Source organism: Oreochromis niloticus, linkage group LG1, assembly GCF_001858045.2.
Source record: "Oreochromis niloticus isolate F11D_XX linkage group LG1, O_niloticus_UMD_NMBU, whole genome shotgun sequence".
Taxonomy (NCBI): Eukaryota; Metazoa; Chordata; class Actinopteri; order Cichliformes; family Cichlidae; genus Oreochromis; species Oreochromis niloticus.
In genome coordinates, this window is record NC_031965.2 from 23,330,294 (window position 1) to 23,347,570 (window position 17,277).

A 17,277-nucleotide genomic window follows, 5' to 3' on the forward strand; every position below is an offset into this window, starting at 1 on the left:
ACTGGAGAAAGCACAAGACGGACAGACACGCTATGTGAATTGTGCTGAGGTACAAAAAAAAAAATGGTTAATGAAAGAGGCTCTACTTGGTGAGGGCAATAGTCAAGTATGGTCAGTATTGAGTGTGTGTATGATTCGCTTATCTACTGCTCTCATGTTGCCTGTGTTGTGTTTATTTGGCCTGTGCTTATCAGGCTCTGGGGTATGACAACGACAGCAGCAAACATGAGCTACACAAACATACGCATATAATCTAAAGAGGTGGTTTGGTCTGCTCAATGTACCAAGAGCGGCTTGTGTGAATGAAAATGTTTTCTTTTTTATCGTACGCCTCAGGCGATCAAATCCAAACTGAAGCTTCAGAATACAAAGTTGAGACTGTGACAAAGTTGGTGGAAATTACTCCACAGACGAACACTGCGCCCTGTTGTCTAAATGAAATCACGATGGCTACCAAAGCAATACGTCTCCAATGCAGTTCAGGGAATGGCTCTCGAAGCATGGGACTCGACCACAATGGAGAGCAGTGTGACTCACCTTGCATCTATAAAGATTGCCCGCACAGTCCTCATGTTCGAAAAAGAAACCCTGAAAAATGTGACACTAAACTGGGGAAAACAACGATTTAAGCTCCAATCAAGCCAAAGTGAATAAAAGTGTTTCCAGTTACGAGAAGTAAAATATGGTATGGTCAGATAATATGTATAAAAGATTAATGGAGCCTATCGGTCAATAAAGTGAAGCCACTGGAGAAATGCTTTAAACCTACATTCGTCCAATGCCCAGCACAAGAAATACTCCTCTAGTTGCAAACAGACAATACAGACTGTATAGAAGTCCATACTTCTAGATTGATTCATGACCTAGTTAAAGACTTTCCTAATGAGTTTATAGTTCCAATCTCTATTTCCAAATCTTAATTAAAACAGCACGATGTTCACTGTGTGAGTTATGGTCCCATACAGAAAAACATAGAAGACAGAGAAGGATATGATTTAGGATATGGCTACACAGAGGCTGATAAATGGCCATCGTATGAGCATGCTGTGTCCTCTTTTTCTGAGACCTACTCAGCTTTAAAAACAAATGAATAAATAAATGAAGTGTTCAAGTTGAGGCTTCAAAATGGGACTTCCCAAGCCAATGTGTAACACTGTGGCCATCTTTTAAACACAAACTATAGTTTCAGGTGCTGGTTTAGCTCAGTGCGTGCGCAGATGACCACAGGCCGAGCGCCAGGCCCGGGTTCGAGTCTGACCTGCGGTCTTTTGCCGCATGTCTTCCCCCTTCTCTCTCTGCCCCCGCTTTCCTGTCCTTTCTTCACTGTGCCTGTCAAATAAAGCTGATAAAAGGCCAAACACAAACTATAGTTTAACTTGAGATGAAGTTGCACAAAAAAGTGCATCTTTTAGGTGAAAAATGGTAAAAGGTTAACTTGTGTGAGAGTGATAAACATCCACTCTTATAGATGAATGCACCATACAGGACAGCAATGCCCCGACACTAATTTCCATGTTTAACAAATTATTCTGATCATGTAAACACAGGTACAATGTACGTCCTGCTAGTTTTTACCTCTGAAAAATCAGACCTACTTAGAATATTTTTTTAGCAATGTGAAACGATCCTATGCAAGTAACCCTCATTACAAGGACTTGAGTCTACAAATTGAGGCCAAGACTCTCATTAAAACTCTCATAGTCACGTCTACTTGTCATCAGTGTAACAACTGTACGTATTTAAATGCACTTATATCGGGTAGCTTTCACACTTCCTACAGCCTTCCTGATCAATTTCTGGAGAATTAGGCTACTGTTACTGAAGTCCTTTGTTTTTATGTACAATTAACTGTCTAGCCTCAAAATAATGTGGTGTGTCACAAGGCATGTGAGTGTGCCAGGCTGTATGACAAGGCCTTAATGTTTTTAAAAGCATGCACTAACCAATACACACACATATCATACTAATAAAACTAAGCAATGTTTAACAGCAGTGCTGGGTGACAAGACATGCATCTCTACACATTCTACAGAGCAGGTTTAGCTTGCTCTCATACACAGAGTAAACAAACACACACACACACACACGTAAAGTAATAAGTAGCTTTATTACTGGAAATGAGGAGGAAAATGTTGCAGGCCTGAGAAAAAAAAAGGAGGACATCAGACACAGGAAGCTTTTGGCTCTCTGGCTCTATACTTTACTACTTCTTTCTACCTGTGGAACTGTCTGCTTGGTCCTTCACCCAACGTCCCATCTGTCTTCCCTTCAGATAAATACTTTATGACCTGTTTGTTCAGCTGTCTTCACTGGTCATCACATTTACAGCTTACATTTACTACAGTTTTTTTTTTTAAACACTCAATAGGAGATTCTTAGAAAGACAATCAAACACACAAACTCAATTCGTCCCACAGGGAAAAGCCATCAAACCAAGGTTAAACCTACAAAATCTAAGACATGCCCCATGAGATTTCTAGCTAGGGATACAGAAGGGCAAAAACACAGAGAGGGAAAGACAGAGAAGGAAAGGAAACATGGCAGAGGGTATGTAGACAAAACAGAAAAAAAGCCCTCAATTTCCTAAACATCCCTACACTTGTGTTCTCTTCCATCACAGAGCCGGACCACAGACGAATCCAGCCCTGTCACACAAAGAGAGTGGTAAATGCACCCACAATTTCATACCACCTAAGGACATTGTTGTAATGCTAGTAAAAGCCAAGCCTCACCCAGTAAAACACATCCCATTCTCTGTAATAGGGAACTATGTAAACCCATGCAAAGGCCTTTCTACAGTCTGTGCTATTCAAAGCTATCAATGTGGGCTGTTGATAAGAAAATGCAAAGTGGGTCACCTTTAACTCCAGGCTCCTTGTGTAAACAGTACAGGAAGCTGCTTGGGACTCTCCTAATCACTCTCTAAACAGAGCCAGGTGCTGTTGCCACAGACAAACTGTCACCAACACTCTGCTCAACACAGCTGCTGTCTAGCCCCCAGACACTCACAGCACTGCAGGCTACCACAGCATGACAAACAGCACAACGACACCTGAAAACATGCCAACCTCGTATAAGTGCTCTCGCAGCATAAAGCTTCAAGAACTTTTAAATGGCAGATTACAACTGAAAAAAATTCTGTTCCTCAGAGCAAGATTTGCATAAGTAATCTCCTACTCTTATCATGTGCTGAACCATCAGAGACATGTAAGTCTGTGACAAGAGAGGATAAATCCAACCAAAGTCAGCTAACTCACTTCTGCCAACAACACTATATTTGTTCCTCTTAGTATATATAATATCTTGCTAAGACTTAATTTTCACAAACTGTGGTAGACAAACAAAGAACACTTTTTAGTGTCTCAGAACATTACTGGGCAATCGAAAAGTTTCTGTTAGTCACTTTGAAAGGTAATGCTTCATTTAAAACAAGCAGAAAATCTTCATTATCAGCAGGTGCTTGTTTGCCTAAACTAGGCCAGTCACAGTAGAGGTTTTCCTGATGAGGAAACAAATTGCATCACATAGAGAAGTTGCATTACAGTTAAACATAAGTAGGAAATTAATACTCCTTTCTACCTAATGATATTGCATACAGTGTAAAGTGGTGGCTGATGATAAAAAAAAAAAGATTGTAGACAAGATCAGACAGACCTGCAAAAACTGAATGCTATTAATGTAGAAAACTCAACTACTATCACAACCAGCGGAGTGTTTCATAGGTGCAAAGTTATTATCTTGTCCACTGAACAAAAGAGCCATCACAATTGCATAGTTGTGGTAAAAACAACAGGTACATTCATGCAGCAGCCAGGTTTTTATCCACCTTAAGTATGAAACAATGCAAACTGCACCGCCCTGCTTCCATCTAGTTTGTTAAGCAAAAAGGAGCTGAAAATGCATTTCCAGTTTTTAGAAGTGCAGTCAGCAAATTATACAAAAACTGTGCATCTGTGTCCTGCATGTCTGAAGACCCATTACAGTGACTTCTATGTAGTTTTTATCAATGATATTGGATTATTAATTACAACCTGGTTAAATTTAGTTAACCCTAACCCTGCCCTCTCTATTACCAATGAACGATCCTAACCCAGCAGCCTTGTGACGTGATCACTGTTCTGGCCCAAAAACCTAGTGAAATGCTTAGTAAATATATATATATGTGCTGCAGTGGGGAAAAAGAGACATAAAAATAAAACCCCTAACAATTCTCTCTGTGAAATCACTACTTCAGGCTTTATTTTAAAAGCACACAATTTGCAGTCCCATTGTAATAACAGAGATCCCTAAATAAATTAAAAGCAAGATTAGAAACTGCTTCTCCAGCTGAATGACAGGTTTTATAAGATGGAGAAAACACAGGACATCATCCATTCTGCTCTCAACTACATCCACATGAATGAGTTTCATTTTAAAATGAAAAAAAATCTCTATCCGAATGAACATGTTAGCATGAAAACATATACTGGAAGTGTCCCAAAGCAAATATGGCACGATGGGAAAGGAGTACCCGTGAAATAAAAATAAAATGGCACAGAGTACAGTGACCTAGCTACATGGTTTTGGCTTAATTTTTGTGTCTGATAATACCCATCAGGAAATGAAAGTAGCAGTTTGTGTCACTGGTTCCAACATTATTCTATTTAAGTGTAAATGTAAATTTAAATGTAGCCAAAGTTATATATTTTGAATTGAATTAAAACTTAATAATCTGTCTCTATCCTCAATTTTTTTTTACATCTAATAAACATTTGGTGATTACGAACAGTTAATTAAAAGACATATTGTGCTGAAAGGCGTAACATCAGAGGGAGTGAGAGCTGAATCTGTTAAAGCAGTCTAATATGGACTGTTTAAATGGCAGGTTGAGCATGTGTTCATGCGGAGGATTTCCTGTATGAAACACAAATTAGTGAAGTGGTGACACCGGCTACCATCAGAGGTAAAAGATGTCAGTTGTAGGCTCAAGTTAACCGCACTTGAGGAGAACTCCTAAAAGCACCTGGCCAGTAACCACATATCTAGCATATGGCTTAATCTGGATCAATATCTTGACTAAATACACAGTGAATGACAACTGTAAGATACATTTACAGGATTTTTTTTTTGATAGGAGTGAAACTAACTCTATACATATAGTGTCTGTGATAACCAAAATACCTGGGATGACACCATTTCCTGTTCTATTCTAGTGCCAACTGATGTGCCCCCCTCATTTACTTTTAATTGTCCTACACTGTATTTTTTAGCCCTTTACCCTACTGTAAGCCATTTCTGGCTCTATTCTGAGAAGCCGGACTGTTTCCCATGTCAGTTACAATAAGTAATGGATTAAACGCCTCGGAATTATGCCAAAAATGTCAGAACAAAGTCATGACAGAGGGATAGTCATGTAGCAATGAATGACCTATCACCACCACCAGTCAGCAGCTGTTAAAAAGAAAGCAGGAGGTCAGATTCCCTGCTCTTGCAGTTATGGCAAAGCTTATCAGCAGCAGCTAAAACACACAACAAGGCTCCTTCTGGCTATAGATAAACTCAACCCGCCGCACGGTGTGTGCAGTAAAGCCTGTTGCTTCACCGCTGTGTTTGCAGGCCGTGTTTTAAACCCAGGTTGTGTCCCCGACGAGACTAACGAGCGGTGTGTGCGTCTGTTTCGGTGTGTTCCCCACAGAAGAAGAAGAAAAAAAAATTAAAGAAAGACAGAAAGTGAAGGAGCCCGTGGGATGTGATTCAAGACGGTCCACCTGCCACGCGCACGCGTACAAACACGTACAGGGTGAGATCCTCCAACCCGACAGCACCAAAATGGTCAAGATGCGTTAGCAGTCACATTTAGAGGAAATGCCCCGAGAAGGAACACAGAAAAGACAACAACTGCGAAGGAGCCAAACGAACTGAAGACTGCGGATTAACAACAAAGTAAATCCATCAATACAGTTTTAAACAGGCTAAAGAGTCCGTGTCAAAAGGGTCTAAAGTGAGCGTAAATGGCTTAACGCAGAAACCCCGGGCTGTGCTTTAATGGGCTAATAACAACAGTGAACCGGTAACAATGTTACAAGAAGTTCATTTGAGGGGTTGGGGGGTCGGCCGCTTTTCTTTACAGACCTTCGGGTAATCTGCATTTTAAAACACGATTATATTAAAGTCCTTAATAACAAGTGAGCAACGATATATAAATACTGAACGATATTAAGGGCTGGATGGCCGCGTGAGCGCACCGGAGCGACTCATTTTCTTTCTCTTTCTGTTGCACTCACTCTCTCTTGTCTCTTTTTCACACATTAGCACGCACACACAAAAGCACGCGCGCGCACACCAGCGAGGCTACACACACACACACACACACACACACACACACAGAGACACACACACAAGGGCTCGGCACCGACCTTCGAAAAATTAAAATGAAATAACAAGCACGCGTTTCCTCGATATAGTAACGACTTCCTCAACAAACCCTCGCCGTATGTTCGCTCGTATACACAAACAACCTCCAGGTTTGAAAACAGATTCACACAAAAAAAAATCACTCACCGCAAACAAGTATGGGCTATTCCAGTGTTTATAAATTGGTTTAAAAATGTTAAAAAAAAAAAAAAAAAATCTCCTTCCGTTAGCGGTGAAAGCGTTGATCCATCCTCCGTCGAGAACACAGACTGTGCACTTTTGTTGTCACGCAGGAAGCTCCGACGCCTAGCGAGGCCACAGCGACGGAGCACAGCAGAGCAGAGCGCCGGAGAGAGGAGGAGAGAGGCGGCCGGCTGCCGGGAGCCGAGAGGTGGAGCTTCCGCCCCGGCGGGGCCGGACCACAGGCACACAGAAAGACTGGCAAGGCGGAGGGGGCGGGGGTAGAAGCACCTGCTCCCTCCCCGTCACGCCCCCAGTCAACAGGGCTGACCTCGCATAGTCATCCCAGCGGGACAAGAATGCACGTTAAAGTGCTCACCAGGATGTAAAGGGTTAGACTACTTCCTGATCAATTAAAATGCAATTCGCACCAAGTTAGCCTGTTATTTAAATTTCTGTTTTTATTGCGCATGCGTATGTATACCAATATCTAATATTAGTTATATTATTAGCTCACCTTCAATAGTATCTTACGAAATACATTGATCCAAAATAGATCAGTTAATTTAACCATATAGTCCAACAAAAACAGATGTCATTGCTCTTTTGTTTTGCTAATTACCACTACAGCATGACAACACAGGGTACAGTAGGTAATTTAAAAATGAAAGTAATTCCAGCAAATGTCCACAAGGGGACAGCCGATCACAAAAAGCACACAGAAGCCTCAGCTAAAAAAGCTTTTACCCCCGTCTGGCTTATCAATGGTTTTACTGTGGATTAGATACCAACGACTGCACAGGCTGTAAAATCAAAGCCAAACTTGTAAACAGTAAAGACAGGGTGTTCTCGCGATGCCAAGGATGAAACCGAGGATTAAGCAGGTGATGGCTGGGGAGGGGAGAGGTCTGAGGGCCTTTTGTACATTGTGGTGTACACGGCTAATTTAGGGATGCACTGGATCAAATGTAAGCTTAATTCCGTATAGCTCATTTGTTTGTACTATTAAACGGCAAAGCACAGCAGAAAAAAGCACTACCCAACACACACGGCGTGCTCTGTCAGGCAGCATAACCCTCCTCTATGCGTGAGCGCATTTGTGCACCACATGTCACGTCTTTCATCCAAGTGATAGTGTATCATTCGCCTCTACTTGACCTGTAAGAGAGAGTGAGAGAGCAGGTAGACAAGGTGTCCTGACTAACAATGCCGCACGGAGACTTCAGCCTTTGATGTACCTCCTGTCTGCTCAGCTCAGTTCTGCAGACACTATAAGGATCTCCTTTTCTGTTTAATTAGTCAAATAGACATTTGGGCATTAAAATCTATTTGCTGACTCAAAAATTAATATTTTTTATGGTCTTTTTTCAATCACTAATCACATATTAGCTATTAGACTTTAGTGATTTATCATGATTAGTCATTTTTAGAAATAATGAGTCATTATTAGAAAATAATCTCTGGCATCACAGTATTTGAAATATTCATAAATATGTTTTGTTCTATAACAAGCATCAGCGTGACTGCATTAATCAGTGAGAGAACAAAAGGATCATCTAATACATTTGTAAAAAAAACCAAAAGACAAAAACAAAGCCGTTTCTTAATTCCTTTAGTCACAGGCCAACCTATTAGAAGCATGCAGAGGCTCATTTTGTCACAGTTTAGGAAACTATGTGATTTTACATCTACACGAGTTGGAGATTCAGCTTTTTTTGTGCCTCTTTGCGACCCACCACATATTAATACAAAGCTGCAGCATTTAGCACACAGTGTAATTAACTTGTGTCCAAAAGAGTGTGAAAACAACTTCAAAACGCCTGCACCATTTAAAACCTCCACCAAGTGGTTAAACATTTATGTTTTCATCCACAGTGTCGGGTGTACACGAATACTTTTCAACAAACACACATTTGCCTTTTCTTAATTGCTACATCTCTCTCAGCTGCAGGTGTACTGCCGTATAACTATGGGAGTCTGCAGGGCATTTCTGTTCTCCTCCTCCTTTCCTCTTTCACCAGCCTTTCTTCTTAACCTCCTGCACCTTCCTCCTTTGATACTAAACATCCCCCATTCCTACCATCCCTCATTGATTTGACTACTTGCCAGTTCACATACTCGCTCCTAACATCGCCTCCTCCTCCTCCACTTCTTCATTTTCTCTACAGCCTTTACTCTCCTATGCATTACTTCTCCTGTTTCTCCTCTCTCTGGCTCCCCATTTTGCTTTCTCTCTCTCGCTCTCTCCGCCTCCCTCTCTCGTTCGCTCTCTCAGCAGCAGACCTGGCCTTAGGCATCGTTAGCTTAATTTAATAAAGGGGCTTAAGCTTTTGAGAGGCTTTTGAAGGATCTGACTGCTGTTACATTCATTACAATCTATCAGCCACAAGAGACACAGCCTTGTTGCATGGCTGAGAAAGGGATCGAGTGTGTGTGTGTGTGTGTGTCTGTGAACATGTGTGAGTATGCCGGCAAGGTTGTAATAATATTTGCTGTAATTATTAGAGCTATGATGGAATCACACACCTTGTGAACTCTCAATTCACTTCTGGTCTACGTCGCAAAGTGCCTGCCTATATGCATATGTTTGGTGGAGAGTGGCGTCTGGTCAAAGAGCTACCTACCGCTACAAATGCATGCACGCTTTCCTTCCCTTCGGCATCTTAAAAAAAAAAAAAAGATTTCTTCACCTCCTTTTTGAACTCCCTCAGTCCTCTCAACGACAAGCAGCACAGATTCCCCCCCACCTCCTACTTCGCCTCCATCAAGCTGACGACAAGTGGCAGCTCTTTTAGACTTCGCCATAGGGAGACACAGTCAGAGTGGACGGGTTGGAAAAGACTTCAGCCACCCCTGTGGACATTGTGCCTGGGTCCCTTTTTTTTTAACACTGAGCTTAATATCCAGACTATACTAGGCTTTGCCTCCTACCTCCATCACCCACACAAAACCTTAGCAAAGCAGCAATCTCAGCAAGCACAAAGGATGCAGTAGAAAAAAAATCATCAGGCTTTGCATATGTCTGTGCGTGTACAGGCATATGTACATACGTGCATGTGTGAGAGAGAGCGAGAGCTGGAGGGCATATGCTATACCTCTGGGGTGTGTGTTCCACATTCTTCCAAGCCAGATATTAAATTAAGGCGAGAGATGTAATTAACATGCAGATCAGATGCCACACTGAAGACAGAAGGGGTCTTCAGTCAGTGACATGTTAGACAAGAAAGAGAGAGTGATGGATGGAATGACAGATAACAAAAGAGGGAGAAATACAACATGTCCCACATTATTTTCTTCAGTTACTGACCTGCTGTCAGTACTGCATCACCAGAAAAACAGAAAGAAAGTAGATAGCCACAACTAATGATTAGTTTACCAAGTAAGTATTTTCTTCATTAACTGACTAACCGGTTGCTCTGTAACATCATTTCAACAATTTGCAAATTATCAAGCAATTATTTTTTTAGGCAAATCAATTAAGGGAGTAGTGATTTCAGTCATTTTACGTTTATTTATATGTGGATATACCATGTGTTGTACAATAATACAAGATAAAATTGAAGTTTTACTCCAAACAGTATATAATATTGTAAAAACAAACAAAAAAAGCACAGTATTAGATATTTCTTCCTCTTCTCTACATTAAAAAAAAATGGCTTTCAGACCAACTTTCAGACAGCACAAATCTAAACTGCTTGCATGTTATAACATGCTGATGTAGGCTGTGGCTATGTACAGTTGATCAAATAAAAGTCTTGGAAGCAGTGCTGCAAAAACATGGAAAAAATAAACAACCAAATGAAATGCTGAGAATAGCAATAACACGGGGAAAAAATCTGCCATGTTGCGGTTAGAAAACTGTGACCTCATGCATTATACGTCACTTTATGTACTGTCCTGTCTTGAGGGTGAGGCAAATCTCTGTATATGGTGCTCTCCATCACTACTGAGGTACATCTGAATGAAACCACAAGTAATAAGTGGTCCAATATGAAGCCAGCATGTGACTGAATAGTGCTTTAGAAACAACAAAAAAGCACAACTGATTTGAAATATGCCAGTAACATACAGAGTCTTATTAGTGATATAGACCCAGCTGTTTTTTTGCTTACCTTGCCTAACCGAGACCCCAGTCTCGTATTGTATTTCCACTTATGCATATACTTTGGTCAATTAGAAATCCAAGGGAAGAGCCGTCTTTAAGCCTGTGCATGCTGGAGAAGACTTTAATGAGATTAGGGGAGCGATGCACAGTAGTCTCTTTTACATTTGCTTTACGTGACTGTAAATATGCTGCTTATCTGCTCTGCCTGGTATCATGCATACATGCAGGCAGTATGCATGTATGCAGTTCCACAGGCTTACTCTTAGCACACAGTAGAGAAGACAGGGAAATAAATGAAAAACTAAGGAATACATTTCTATATGTTGAAGAGACGTGGATTCAAACAGGAAGTAGGGAGGTGGTGTGTGGAGCGAGCATGCTCTGCTGTGTTCCCTCCTCACTCCCCTTCTCTGTGGGTGTCTGTGTATGTGTGTGTGTGAGCAACAGGGGAGTGTGGTGAGGCCTATTAACAGACGAAGTGGTAATAGGCAGGGGGAGCCAGGATGTGTCTAAGCCACTGACCTGCCCATTAGCTCTCTCCACTCCGCTAAGCCCTCACATCGATCACCCAGCCACACATCATTGATCTGGAAAACCAGGCACGAGCGCACCACTCAGACATACCCTCCGTTTCTCAAGCCTCTCTTTTGCGGTGTGTGTGCGTGTGTGTATGAAGAAGAGAGACGGATGATGCGTCTGCGTGTGTGGGAGGGGGTTGTAAATGTGTGTGACTTTCTACATGTGCACTAACCCGTGTGCTCTTGTGTGGTTTATCTTTATGGATGTTAGACAAGCCCCCGGGTCTGGGTGGACATACACATACATAGACAACCTTTCATTAAACATGCAAAAGGGCAAAGGAATTTAAAAGCCTGCTGTTATATCATTCTTCCAATTATTCAAATATATTCCACCTTCCCACCCCTCTGCTGTGTATAATTAACAATGTACACTCCTTGATTAACCACACTGGCATAAGCTAATTGTCAGCTGTCATTCTGAATGTTGAGAGACAGACACCCTAAACCCCTACGCACACTGCCCACACAAACACAGACCAGCAAAAAAATATATGACGTTCATAAATGTTCATACAATTGTGTGAATATGTATTTCTACACTTAGTACACCTCCATTTCTTGTTAAGCGGGATGCAGGTCCCGCTCTAAATGCAGCAAAAGTTAATAAGAGCTGAATGTTTATGGGTAATACCTCAGCTGCTAATTAGATCAAATTGTTCCCACCTCGCTGTTATTGTAGATATGAAACCTCTCTGCCTGTTCCTTTCAATTCAGCAGCAGACAGAGGTACCACAATATTTATTTTCTGATAAAGAGACAAAGCAACCAAAAGAGAGGGATGAAGGCAAAGTACCAGGTTAAAGGCATTATCATTTTACTGTGATATTTACAGCAGAAGGGAATAGTAGAGGGGGAGGTGGTACAGAGGGAGGGCGGGAAGGAAATGAAACGGAGCATCCAAACAGAAAGTGTGGAAAGGAAAGCGCTGGGATCAGTACAGATGAAGACATGCATGCATGTCAGGCAGTAGCAGATGTGCTCGTGTGTTTCGGAAGAAATAGCAAGAGGAAATAATAATTAATAAATAGGAAGATAGAAGAGGTGCACAGCGAAGAATTGTGTCTGAGACGTTTTTACATATACAAACACAAGCAAGCGTCTTGTAAATTTATGCAAATGCGTTCTAACAGACAGCACAACAATCACTGGTACTATAGCGCTGTAGGTTGCCATAGAAAAGACAAAAAACACAAAACATTGATACAGATGAATCAGCCTTTAGCTCAGAATACTTTATTCCAAGCTTTGAGGTGACACTCAGTTTGAAAGTAAGCTGTAATACCCCTTGTTTTTAGTTTGTAGGGATTCAAACACAGGAATTATGTAAAGGAGTTTGACCCATTTGAATGAAAGAAGACTGTGAGTGCTATGTCTAATTACAAATTCTTTTGCGACTTGTGTATCACTTTTTAAATGCAACATAACCTACTAAAAGCCGGAATCTTTTTCTCATTATCCCCACCCTCTTGCATACACCCACTCCCATCTCCTCTCACCCACCCCTGTAAACTCGTGCACCCTCAAACAGATGGCACAGGGATGATGAAAGCCAAACCAGTTATTTATCTAATTATGACTTACCACTTAACAGCATAATCTCCCCCTGCAATTGTGAGGTATTCAAATAGGGGTGATTAAGGGGGTTATGCAAATCTAAACAAAATGCCTGCAGTGGTGTTAGTAGGAACAAACCAGCATGTCCACTTGAATGATCCTAATATAGACACGCTGCTAAATTTTTAAGTGCTGTTTCTCAGATTTTTATGGTAAACGTGTCCACAAATGTACAGTATACCATGATATATGGAGCAGTAAATGTACAGGAAATGAATAAACGGAGAGAGAGAGAGACAGAGAGATTTGGCAAAAGCCAGGGTGAGTTCAAGCCCATGCTAATAGGGTAATTGCATTGATTTCCATTTAGCTGCACTCTCTGATGTTATTTACAGCATTTAGCCCGGCAAACAAGCCCTCTCTCTCTGCTCCGGGTTTGCTTTTAACCAGCTGTGACATGCTGTCAACCCCTTTTCCTCTGCCCTCTGTCCCCTTCACCCTTTTCACAACTGCCAAAACAGCCAAATACATTATTAGGCCATTAATACCAGTCATGCTTACACATCCCTCCAGCCCCCTCCCTCCTGATTTATTCCAGTATTGCAGTTCCTCCCTCCCTCTCGCTTCTCCTCTCAGGCCTGCTGGTATGGCTGCTGAGCTGCTTTGAAGTGCCCGTGTTTATCCATTCGGTCTGAGATGTGGTTGTGCGTGGTGTGAGGTGGTCAGAGGGTTGTTTTTACCGCCCCCTCGACGGACCAAATGTCAAGGTCTTCCAAGCGTTAAAGTCAAATCACGATTTTCACTCAAGGTGTTCTGGAGGCTCCCATCGCAGCTGAGATGGACCTCCTCAAAAAGTTGTGGTAATAGCTGGCGCAAGAACTGTTTGTGCTTCTGTCCGATTTGCTCTCTCTATATTTCTGTTACAAGCATCGCTACCTGATGCTGAAGATCTGTTGTGCTAAAGTTAAAGAAAGTCTAGTTTTGTTTTCATAATGCTAGTCAAAGCTGGACTCCTGTGCAGACTCTGGTATCGCTGTAAAACAAAATGCATGAGAAAATGTAAACATGATAATGGGGCTTGTGCTGTGACAGATGACGGATTCAAATTCGACAGCCTATAGGAGTCTGTCTTTTCTCACCTGTCTCATTTGTTTCACACAATAGACTTACTATATGAGGAAATGAGTGTGAGAAAAAGGGCTGGCACTTTATTAGCATGCAGCAGACAGAGCATTGTATTAGCGCTGTATTAATGTGGTGGTCACGTCTGGGACACAGACAGACTGCATTAAGCTCATCATCCCTCTTCTGCACACATCAAGGACTCAACCAAGACCTGCAAGCTACCACAGTAGTTAAAGAGCAACAGGATTTGTGGAACATCTCCAGCCACTGATTTTTGTGCTTTAACAGTGTGGCAGGATATGCGGTTGCTATGTTATTATGAGCATAATGTATATAAGAGTGTACTGTGCGTTCAAGGTGAACATATGTGTTCTGAATCTTGTATTCATATAGAGCTTCCTCACATATGACTCACTTCATTCACTTTGAAGGACTGCGTAGGTGGCATAGTGGCTTCATATTAACACCACAGAAACACTACTGTGCGTGCAATACATATATGTGAGTTCAGCATATGACATTAAAGCTTACCTAAAGCACACTGCAGTATCATCAGTTCCTTCACATTTTGTCATTCCCTTTCCCTGAACGTAGCAATGTTAGCAGGGTAGTAGCGCTCCAAGGCAAGTTCATCTGCATTCAATTTCACAAAGGCAGGAAAAGGCCAAGAAGACTACCAGCGGTCATCCACTGAATATGCTGTTTGCAGGTGTTGTAGCCTTTACTCAGTAAATTAAAGATGTTACAGTCAAAGGCAGAAGTAGTAAGATAAATTTCTTTACGCTTGCTCTCTTTACTTGCTCTTTTACCACCTCTTATTATTTCACTGACTGTTGCAGGTCTATTAGCGTCCACCATCCAGTCAGTGCAGCCATCTTTCATATCTACCACGTCTCTTCCCTTGTGTCTCTGTTTGAGATTTTGAATTAGCTTAGATAATAAAGAGGAATACAACGCAAAAAAGATTATGCTTTATATAGAGACACAAGGCCCATGGCGAAGCATCATGTGCCACTGCTGCAAGTCCTGCTATGACAGTGCTTTTATGAGGAAAACGGGCATGTCTCCAAATGGTGTGAGAGCAAGTGAAAGTAAAGATTATTACTTTGCACTTTGTGTAGGTATGTTTTTCTCCCTTGCCTCCATTACTTTCTTTCTCCCTGGGGTTCAAACTGCAAAAGTGAGCACCCTACTATAAGACGATAAGGAAGGCTAAGGCGCTTCTATCCTTGCAGAACACACACACTCAGAGGGATAAGCTATGGACTAGTACGGATCCTTGATACACATAAACATGGAGAAGCAGACGTTACAAAGCACAAGCTCTCATCTCACTGCTAAGCAAGCAGGGAAAGGAGGGAGGGAAGATGAGGAGGGAATGAAAGGATTTAGTCTTCATCTGCGGATGAACATGCCATCTCCTCCTCCCTGTTAGCACAGATTCCCTTGCTTCCCTTTGCCTCTAATTGCCAATTCAGCCCTCCTTTCAGCTCTGTCAGTCTGCCCTCAAAACACCCACTGTCTTTGGACAACTGGGTTACTGATGACTGATACATGAAGTGTTTGGTAACACTTTACATTCCAAAGCAACATAAGCTATGGCTATGAACATTGGAAACACATTCTTTAAGCCAAGCACGCGCTTCGCACTCCTCCGACACACTTTCTTTGCATGCAGATGGTGTGTGTTTAAAGCCAGCAGGGCAAGGCCGCGCATGCAAGAGTATCTGCGATACGTGTGTAAATGTGCTGGTCTGCGTATGTGAGTGCTTGACGTCTCACCTGGGGGACAAGAAATTAACACGAGCAAATTTTACAGCGTTCATTCCCGTTTTGCTGGTAACAAGACCATCTGCTAACCATACTGCCCCACACAGGGAGGGAAAAAAGGAGAAGCGGGCTGCACTGAAATCACTCCCACAATCCCTTTCTCCCTCTCTGTCTCTCGCTCTCTCTCTTTTTAGCTGCATCCGATCCACACTCTCTCCAGCACGGTGAGGGGCAGAGATAACACCTCAAGGCCATGGTATTGCTGCCAGCCTTTAAACCGCTTCGTCTCCCTCTGCCCTGCTCTCTGTGGTTTTCTTGATGAAAGAGAGGAGGCAGATCAGAGGAAAACATGGCAGCCCAAACACTTGAGTCCACGGCCAAGGCTAAAACCAGAGCACAGAGTCACGGCCCCTTCACCATCCACTTGCAGCACAGACTTGTGGACACCCACATATATGGGAAAAACCCCCCCACATGTGCATACACACACCTCTTTTATTTTTTATTTTTGGACACTTACGACATCCACAATACTGCATGACTGCACCAGCATGCACAGACATGAAATTCTTTGTGTGCACGTGTATGTGTGTATTAGGATAAAGATGGGCTCCGGTGGGCTGTGACAAACCTTCTCTGACGGCGGCTTAACGAGGGCACTGCCTTTTGGCTCGTGCATGTGTGTCAGTATTGAGGAGCCAAAACACAAAGACCCTGATTAATAAACTCTTAAGTACACAGGAAACGCGTATCAATCTCTCTTCTGTTCAGCATGTTATACATGTCAAGTTTTGATTCACTGACATGAAAAATTAAAAAAAAAGTATCCCCTTGCTTTCCACTGCTCGCATGAGTACTGCTACTTTTTAGTAAAAACTCTCGGAAGTGTTTTGTTCACAGCCGATAATGACGGAGGAAAAGTGAGGGAGTGAGAGGAATACACTGATCTAATTAGCAGCTAGTTAGCAGCAAAACAGTTGAGTCCAATTAGGAAGTGTGTTGTAGCGTATGTAGTGAAGAGTTTAAATGCTATCCTGATTATCAACACTGTTTATTTGTTCTTCTACCGGGAGACTCACTTAGTGCATCTGACTGATAGATTTAGACAAACAGGGTGAAGAGAGGAGCGAGTGTTTATTTTAGATAGAGGTTGAGTTAAGCAACTTGGTGTGTGTGTGTGTGTGTGTGCATATGTGTATGCCTAAGGTTTTAAGGGTTGTAGAGTGAGTAAACATTTGTCCTTTTATGTATCCACCTGTGTGCTTGCATGCATGAGTCTCCATTGCGAGAGAGCACACTCGGAATCCCGTTATTATCCAAAATCTTAAGATACCATTTCCAGCAGCCCCAAACTCGGCTTTTACTGTCACATACCACAAACACACCCTGCCTCCCTTTCTCTCTTGCTCTCCCTCCCGTCCTTTTGGCAGAGTCTCCCCCTGCCGGCAGGTGCACACTCCGGTGGCAGCCAAAGTGCCAACCTGCCCTCCATATGCCCGCCTCCGCAGTGCCAGCTTACTCTTGCCACTCCCCACCAGGATTCAGCTGGCCAGCCCTCCCCAAATCTGT

General features: G+C 42.3%; 1 protein-coding gene and 1 long non-coding RNA gene across 3 annotated transcripts in view; one reads left to right on the top strand and one right to left on the bottom strand.

The window, feature by feature from the left end:
- The window catches only part of gse1b (Gse1 coiled-coil protein b), a 163,459-nt gene that overhangs the window by 35,065 nt on the left and 111,117 nt on the right, over positions 1 to 17,277 (bottom strand). The gene's annotated exons all lie outside the window — the stretch shown is intronic.
- Positions 5,786 to 7,007, top strand: LOC112846748 (uncharacterized). The gene is made up of 2 exons (XR_003219868.1): positions 5,786 to 5,922; positions 6,687 to 7,007. It is a non-coding gene; the product is annotated as an uncharacterized LOC112846748 (long non-coding RNA).